Here is a 7580-nt window from a genome sequence, read left to right as displayed (position 1 = left end):
TATAAAAATTAATATAACTGACAACTGACAGATGGAGAGAAGTACTTCCTGCTAAAGAATAAGTGGTTCAGACATAATTATAAATACCCACAAACAAAGTTTGGTGAAAGGCAATTACGCTATAGTATGAAGTGGGAAGAGAAACATGATAAGATAGGATTAATCTAATATGATGTGTGTAGTTCTTTATAGATGTAGCCTCTTAATTTGGTAGCATAGTTATTATTATTATTGTTATGGACAGTGTGTAAATAACCATCAACAGGCTGCAGACAAACAGCAGCGTAGCACAGTACTGTATGCACTTGGAGCCTGTGTTGCGTTCAGGCGGTGCACGTAAATAACATCTTCCAGCACTTAAGTGACTTTTTACTTTTATTTTTTTCAATAAAACTGTATTTTCCTAAATCTTGAGACACCTCATATGTAAGCTAGACAGACCTTTCACCTGCTCATTACTGTGCACAAATGTACGTAGTCCTAAAGAGCCCTTCTGGTGCCAGTAGATAGAAACATCCCAGCAGGCTGTGCTTTGCGAGCCTACAAAAACGTTTCGCTCGTGTGGATTTTTTCTGTGCGCATGTTTCACCATACTGCAGGCTGAAATTGGCATTTCATCCTCACATGCAGCCGTAACAACGGTCAAGCTGCACGTAGCCTGCAGAGTTTAACTGGAAAGCAGTGAAGTAGCCTTTCACTAACGCGACATAACGTGGTCCTGTTTATCTTGGAAGGTGAGAGAGCTCAAACACATAATTAGCATTACCATGAACCTTTTCATTCCTTCTGAATGGGTGAATGTTGCATCTGAATAGGTTTCAGTCACTCAGATCATCCAAGTGCGCTATACGAACTTTTGATGCAAACATTCAACAACACATCGTCACTGTCGATGTCTGAACTACCTCCTAAAAGGGACATTTTACAATTCCAGTCAAATCCAATCAAGCTTTATTTCTTAAGCACCTTAAAAACAACCACAGCTGAAACAAAGTGCTGTACATCAAGAATAACAGTTCTTAATTTTAATAACAATTCTTCACATTATAAATTTAAAAAATGATTTTATCTCGTAATGAATGTTAATGTTATTTTAAAATTTAAGTCTCTTAATGAGCAACTTTTTCGAAATGATTTGAGTAATTATTTTTAGGCACTAAGTTATTTTCAGAACGTTTCTCATTACTCTGAGAAACTAAGTCAATATTTTCGGAGACCTGGGCCAATACTAACAACATTTTAGGTTTTCCTTAATAACTAATGTGTTTATAACACTGATGCTGCAGCAGATAAAGGTGGTCATTTTGTTTGGCTGGGAGTTGGCTGGCAGTTGGCTGGCTTCCGGCTGGCGTGGGAAATTTGAAGTGGCTGCATCTGTATAGTTCTAGTTCATCCTCACTGTTTTTTACATTGTTTTATAATCTTAGCTATAGTTCTAGTTGTTTATTATAGTTCTGTTTTTTTATTATAGTTCTAGTTTTTTATCCTTTTATCTTTCTTATTGCTGCTAGACTGACTGTCACCAATGAAGTTCCGTTGTATTTTTTTACAATAACAATGAAGCCTCTTATGTTTTATGTTATGTTATGTCTTAGAGTTAAGATGCAAATCCCACAATTTTTCTCTGCAAACATAGAAAGGATTTAATGCCCTACCATCATCAGTGTAGATGACAAAACAGATTTCTTTGGCTGCAAGTTCTGGAAAGACATCCTCATCCATTTCTACACCCTCGTCATCTGTGACTTTCAGTATTGGTCCTCTGATATGAGAAACTTCTCCTGGACTGTAGCAAGACAATTAGCAAAGAAGAGGCAAACTTCCTCTAATTTCATGTTTCTTCTTTGCCCCTCGTTGTACCTTTAGCACTGTCTTGGCCATCTAACATTAAAAGGATTGAGAATAATAATGTTTAGTTGTTAAGATTACAATCATTTTAACCACGGGTTTTCATGAATCACTAGCACTTTTTAAACAGGAATTGTGCAAATTTGCAGGAAAGCCCAATCAGTCTTCTTTCAGCATTGGCAGTATAAAAGCAAAATCGGGAGTGCAGCAAAATGCCTACGCCTACCTACTTTTGCTTATACAGAATGCGCCTTTTTCGGGGCAATGGGAGGCGTGAGCAAGTAACAAAACGTGTTCCCTACCATGTCACTGTTTACGTCACACACTGAGGTGTGTGACGTAAACAGTGACATGGGAGGGAAGCCACGGCCAGTCAGTCCTTCTGCGATTCTCTTGTAAGTCGGCCCATCCTTCACTGTCCCCGTCAGCTGACGGTTAATGGCCTCTTTGTTTGCGAGGGCAAGGAGGGCACGCAATTCCTTGTCTCCCCAGTTGGTCATCTTTACAGTGTCTGTCAGGTTTGCATTTCCCTCTTGCTACTAGCTGCTCATTCCTGCTATCAGCTGTTTCCTGTTAGTCCACTGCCAGTGGATCGCACTTGCGGCCTTATCAGCAGCTCTTCCCACCAGTCATCAACAGCCCCTCCTGTGGCGGAAGGCCGCCTCGTTCTTTTTAAATCAAAAAGGTTCCGCCAATATGTCTACGCTACGAGGTGGAAAATTGGGCACCTCGGATCAACTGTGTGTGTCTAAACGCTCGCAGCTTGCTGGCAAAACGGCCCAACATTTGCTGAAAATCTGTAGTTTAAAAGGGGCTACTGTGAAACTGCTGTTGAGTTGTTTGCTAATGTAGGTTTGCAGTTACTTATGCTAGCGCCAAACACTGCTGCCTACACTTCACCAGAGCTCCACAGCATACGTCTAGCAACCTGATGAACCTGACTCTCATCTGTTATACTGACAAACACTCTAACAACAGATAGCCTACATATGGTTGCAATGCTAAATAAAGTCGTAATCCAGAGTTGTTTTATTTAATCGTAGCGTTAGCTCATCGCGTTAGTGTTAGCGTTACTTCATTAACACTCCTTCAGCTATTGAAACTCTGTGTCTTCACCATCAGCGTGCACACATTAGTTTGCAGAGGGAAAACATATTTTTCTGGAATGTTCAACAGAAAAATGACTGCCTAAACTTTATCTCCTTTACAGCAGAGCGAGCAAAATGTCAAAGACCAAATTCAGCATACTCTGAATAATAGGCTACAAGAAATACAGACCTACCTATGTTCAATACCAAATTCAAAACAAGCATATATAGCTTATTGTACCAACTTCAACAAAAATGCTATGTAAGCTGTAGGCCTACCTAGCGAACATTTTATAATAGTTAAGTTAAAGGAAGAAGCAAAAAACAGGCTCAATCTTACCTCACTATGAAGTCCAATTTCAGATTACTTTGCGTGGTGTGGAGTCATGGAGCAATGGTTAAACAAGAACTCCAGGAGAGGGGTTAATTTACGCTCCTGAACACCCACTGAATGAACTCCAAAATATTACTCTGACAATTAGCATCTCTCAACACAAACCAGAGTTAAAGTTAAAGAATAAACTACACAACCCACTGAGCAAGCAACGTCTGTGGACGTCCAAGTCTAGTTGATATCACGTGATATCAACTAGACTTAGACGTCCACAGACGTTGCTTGCTCAGTGGGAAATTTAACGCTTTCACACTTTTTTGCCAAACTACAAGATTTTTCACTCCAAAAATTTGCTGTGTAGGATTGGCTCTAGTTGGAAAATTAATTTTACTCATTTTGCCATGTCACATCAATAACCCATATAATCTACTGGTAAAGTTAATGCTCTGATGAATGCTCTATATTGCACAGGAATGGCTCTGTAGTGCAGGGAAGGGGAAAAGGAACAGGTGTGTCCAGGGTGTGACTGTCTGCCATGATGTTACCTGCCTGTTTCCTATTCTGAAGGTGTTAAAGTCCTGGATTGAGGGCCGGTTGGCACCAATGATTCTGTCTGCAGTCCTAACTGTCCATTAAAGACTGTCCCTGTCCTGTTTGGTGTTGATTTAAACCACACAGTGATGGATGTGTGGAGAACAGACTGGATCATTAATTAGCAGCTCCTGAGGCAGGCTGAACTTTCTGAACTGGCGCAGAAAGTATATCCTTAGCTTGGCTTTTTTTTATGTCGGACATGCACATGAAGTCCTGGAAAACTGTGAATCCCAGAAACCTGCAGGATTCCACAGCATTAGCGCAACCCTGAGGCTGCCACCCATGGCACCATCTACTCCACGGTGCCATCTGGAAAAAGAAAATGAAGCAGAAAAACTGCATTTGGAACCACTAATAGGAGGGATAAGAGGAAGATGATGAGAAAGAGAAGAAGAGGAAAAAGGAAGAAGAAGAAGAAGAAGAAGAAGAAGAAGAGGAGAATAAGAAGAGAAGAAGATAAGAGGCATAAGAGGAAGAGGAAAGGGATAAGAGGAAGATGATGAGAAAGAGAAGAAGAGGAAAAGGAAGACGAAGGGGAGAAAAGAAGGAGAAGAAGAAGAAGAGGAGGAGGAGGAGGAAGACGAACGAAGAGGAAGGAAAAGAGGAGGTGAAAAGGAGGAGAATAAGAGGGAATAGAAGAAGAGGAAGAGGAGTTGAAGAAGAAGAAGAAGAACAACAACAAAAGGCGGAGGAAGAGTAGAGGAAGCAGAAGAAGAAGAGGAGGAAGGGAAAAAGGAAGAGAGGAAGAAGATGAGAAGAGGAAGAACAAAAAAGAAAACAAAACATTAAAAGAAATAATCATACTGAAGTTTCCACAGCTGGTATGTCAGTAAAAGTTATCTGTGAATACACATTAGTTGTTAATGTGGATCATTAGTAGGTCTGGATCATATTAGTGGCTTATAAACTGTCTGTAGTGCTGTGTATATTTCCACTGAAAGAGACAACTGTTTCCTTGTTGAGGTCACCATTTGATATAATGCAGTACTCTGCCTTAATGCCACCAGATTTTTAAAGATGATGACAGGGTGTATTGAGAAAACCGACACATCACACATGGCCATCAGCCTGCTAAGAAGCCTAGACACTGCCATCTTGGCCACTTTCTGAACTCTGACCTTTGACTTCCTGTATATATTGGTCCAAATAAAGCTGACGTGAAGGCCTCTATCCACACCTGATTTTCCTTATTCAAGATTTAAACAGCAAGTGCGCTCAGCCAACCACCCTTCCAGGGAGTAAACGTCCATCCACTTGGGGGGCTCAAAGAGTGACCTGTGATTCACAGGGAGAGGATATACAGTACATATTTTTAACTGTGTTTGACAGGGCTGATCCAGAGCTTTGGTCACGCTATGTCTGCAGACATTACCCCCATTCCTTCTACCTGCCACTAAATGCATAGTGAAGTGATCAGGGGGAGCTCGTGTAACTGAACACTTTCCACTTGAACAATTACTGCCATTAGCGCAGGAGGGAAATAGATGGTGAGCAGATTTCAATCTCTGCTCAAAACAAGACGAATACATTGTTTTTCACTGACCGAGGCAGTTTGTCATGACATGATTTAGATTTAGATCTCTGGAGGTCTGCAAGGGCAGACAGATGGACAAATAAAACAGAAAGAAAAGTGACCCAGAGAACAAGAGGCATATACACAGCATGTATTAGGTAATGGAAGTGGGTGATGTCAGCAGGAAATATGGGACAGCGGCTGTGTAACCATTTACTCAAGTACTGAACTCAAGTTTTGAGGTACTTGGGTTTTTTTCATTTTGTGTTACTGTATTCTTCTTCTTCACTATATTTCTGAGGCAAATATCGAACGCTTTACTCCTCTACACATATTTGCAAAACATTCTCACTCCAACCACATTACAAATAAACATTTGGTCTTTCCAAGTTGACATATGACGTGCAAGGTACCCTGGGTGTGTTGGTTGTTTACATTCTGAGATGGCAGCCTGTTACATACATTGTGTTTTCAAAATACACTTCCTTGTGAATGATTCATAGTGCCAACTCGGAACTACACCTGTATTCAAAGAAGAACTCACATTCAATGATACCAGTTACTCTAGGCTATATGCCCTCAAAAATGAAAACCCATCTCTGTCATGACTTTTTTTTTTTTTTTTTTTTTTTTTTTTGAAAATAGTCAGTAGTCAGTAGCAATGTATAATGTAGCATGCTTATTTTGCATAATGGTACCTTACCACTTCATCTATCCATGATGTCTGTTTGAGAGCATGTTGAGTGTCTGGCTTTTTCCCAGCAGACAAAATGACGTATTACGTGTTGCTAACAACATGAACAATGGCTGCTCAGATGTCCCAGTAAGATAGTGAGCAAGTATGAGCAATATCAGGAGCCCGAAACTGAAGCAGCAAAATGGAATTAAGCCACCATTTATCTCAATATTTCAGCTTCAGCTCCGAGCTCTGCATTGTCAATAGCGGAAAGAGGAGACTGCCATGCCACCGCTGAAATAACAGAGGCAGTGCCACCTGGATGCCACCAGGTTTTTTAAACTTCACTTGTAGTTCCTGTGAAATTATTTTCTGAGATGTATCCCCGGCCTAAATTCAGCTTCAAAGCCTCCTCTCCAGTGAGTAAAATGATGCTGGAGGAACTGTTTCTTTATCTCTACAATATTTCTACAATATGAAATTTTGAGAGTGTGTGATGATCATGAAGTGAAGTACAATATCCCTGCAAATCACAAAGTATAAATGTAAAGTCAAATGTATTTGATATTTTGTGCCCTACAGTTTTCTGATATATTCCTGCACTGCTTTATGAAATTTGAAATGCTAGGTTATATTCTCTGATAGCTTGAACGCCCTGCTAATGTTAGGAGGGACTCTGTGTTAACGGCAGAATTTGTGCATCATTATGATGCAGCTTTCTGCCGGAGCTCTGACCCATATTTCAAACGGATAGGCGCTTGTTTCCGGCAGCCTTCAAAACGCATTTATCCTCAGCACAGTCGGCAGGGCTGAATGAATTAGGCCTGTTCGAGTGGCGCTCTTATGCGCTCCCAGAGAAATGAGAGAATACCATTCCGCTTTGTATTGCTCTTTATTTTAATCTTCCTCACATCAGCCGGGTTAAATTCTACTATTTGTTTGCAGAGAGGAAAATGAAGGTTATTTTCAAAATAATGGATGCATTAATGGATACAGTTTTAGTAATTATTTTTATCCGTGGAAAATATGATAGAAAGAGGTCCATGACTGTTGCCGTTTTCACAACCTAATTATGAACTGGAAAAGCATTTAAAACAGACCTATTGTATACACGCAGTATAAGCCTTCAATAAATGTTCCTTTGGTTTGATTCAGTGCTCAGTATGCCGCTATGTTTTACTGCGTTATTTGCTTCGTATTTTTTTCACATAGGAATATCGGTAGGAGAAAAATATTTCGTTTTTATGGTTCATTTTTATATTTTACACCTAACGAGACAAAGTGGAAATGATTTGATAAAGACCCGCGAAGAGGCCCGCAGCTAACACTTTGCTTAAGTCTGATTAGCGCAGTAAGTGATTACTTCCTCTATGTGACAATTTAAAAGGTAAATATGGTTGAAGAATATTCTGAAATTTGACGACAAATTTCAATCATTTAAAAAAGTCGGATTCAACCAAATATGATGACCAGTAAAATAATAATTCTTATTAAAATAAATAAATTAAATTAAATTAAAAAATAATT

This window comes from Epinephelus moara, chromosome 12 (genome assembly GCF_006386435.1).
Source record: "Epinephelus moara isolate mb chromosome 12, YSFRI_EMoa_1.0, whole genome shotgun sequence".
NCBI lineage: Eukaryota > Metazoa > Chordata > Actinopteri > Perciformes > Serranidae > Epinephelus > Epinephelus moara.
The sequence above is the reverse complement of the archived record's forward strand: the minus strand, read 5'-3'. Positions refer to the sequence as shown.